Genomic DNA, 1,687 nt, shown 5'->3' with positions numbered 1-1,687 from the left:
CACTTTCCTCCAAAGGGATCTGCGTCAGTAGACCCATGATCGCCTCTGGGACTTCTTCCCAGCCCCAAACGTCAAGACCATTTAAGCACAGACTTGTAGCTTCTAGAGTTAGGGAGATATGAGTTCAGATCCCATTTCCTCCATTTAGTAGCTATGACACGTTGGGCGCATTACTCATTTCCTGTTCTTTAATTTAACATCGGGGTCAGAGTAATAACACCTACCTCAACTGTTGAAGCCTTAAATGAGCCAGTGGGCATAAAGTCGGCCCTTCCCCCAGTTGAGGGCATCTGGTACATCTGGGTACAGTTCTGAGTACTCAGATGTTCTGAGGGCATCTGAGTACAGTTCTGTGTACCTGTCATTGATCACTTGCCCCATGTGTTGTGCTGTGGCCTCTCCGGGACCCTACTGTCAGTCTCTTCCCCTCACATCCAATAGTCAATCTACACGAACAAAGCCTGTGGGCAGAAACTGCATTAAAAACTTAAACTTTCAAGAACCAAAGTGATAGAAAATCTAGGGCTTTAATGGAAGCTGTCCCTTAACTAGAACCTCTGTGGCTGGGGACACCAGTTACAGGGCTCAGGGTACAGCAGAGGTTGCTTTGCTCAATATTTTACATCTCCCATTAAACTGAGAACAAAATTCCTGTGATGAGTGGATTGGAAGAGGAGTGATTTTATGTTCTCTGAGTACGTCTGTACACTAACCAAGATTTGTCATTTACTATTTTTTATCTAAAATTTCAGTCACAGGTTAATAATGGATAAAGATAACATGCATTCAGTCCTTGGTCCTCTCTCTTCCTCTCCAGCTCTGCTTTTGGAGCGATTCCCAGTTTAAGGCACTGGAGACGGGATGCTCATCACAAAAAGATCATGATCTTCAGTGTCCGTGTAGGTCACTGTCTCAAAATGCTACTCCTACAACGACTTGCACTCCATCCACTCCAGTGGACCTTCCCGTCCGCTCCACCTTAGCCACCAGGTCCTGTGTCCACACGGTCATATTCAGAAATACGCCAGTTGGGAAATCAGGGTCTGTTACACTATTCTTTTAATAACCACTTGGTTCTCTGGTTTCATCACTCACGCCTCATATAGCATTGTCTCCCTCTTTTCTACCAACCTGTCACTCCCTTGTTCTCACTTCTTTCCCAGTTCAGTTTAGAAATCATAACTCACTCCTTCAACCTCATAATCATCTCTGCCTTCAATTCCATTCCCTATGTATTTCACTGAACAAGATCTATATAACTGCACTAGTCCAGTCACCAGTTTACCATCATCCCAGAGATGTACGTACATGATTGCAAGAAGGCACGCTTTGTACAACTCTAAGTAAACGTCCTCTTACCAAGTGATACTGGCTGCAGTGGGTTATGAATTAATATTTAAGTAAATTTTGTAATTATCTGGTGTATCTGTGAATACAACTATATTGGATTGCAATCAATGCATGTTAAAATCATTAATTTCCTGGGGTACATGGGTGGCTCTTCCGGTTGAGCATCTGACTCTTGATTTCCTCTCAGGTCATGATCTCACAGCTTGTGGGATGTCGGGCTTGGCACTGACAGCTCAGAGCCTGCTTGGGATTCTCTCTCTTTCTCTCTCTCTCTCTCTTTCTCTCTCGTTCCCCCCCCACACCCCCCCCATGCACTCTCTCTTAAGTAAATAGACAT

The 1,687-nt window shown here is 44.4% G+C and overlaps 1 long non-coding RNA gene across 1 annotated transcript; it reads left to right on the top strand.

Annotated features, from left to right (window-relative positions):
• Positions 1 to 6: 6 nt before the first annotated feature.
• LOC121020756 (uncharacterized) lies at positions 7 to 1,454 on the top strand. The gene is made up of 2 exons (XR_005786269.1): positions 7 to 293; positions 344 to 1,454. It is a non-coding gene; the product is annotated as an uncharacterized LOC121020756 (long non-coding RNA).
• Positions 1,455 to 1,687: the final 233 nt, after the last annotated feature.

Source organism: Herpailurus yagouaroundi, unplaced genomic scaffold (assembly GCF_014898765.1).
Source record: "Herpailurus yagouaroundi ecotype Mexico unplaced genomic scaffold, PumYag 251, whole genome shotgun sequence".
Lineage (NCBI taxonomy): Eukaryota > Metazoa > Chordata > Mammalia > Carnivora > Felidae > Herpailurus > Herpailurus yagouaroundi.
The sequence above is the reverse complement of the archived record's forward strand: the minus strand, read 5'-3'. Positions and strand labels throughout refer to the sequence as shown.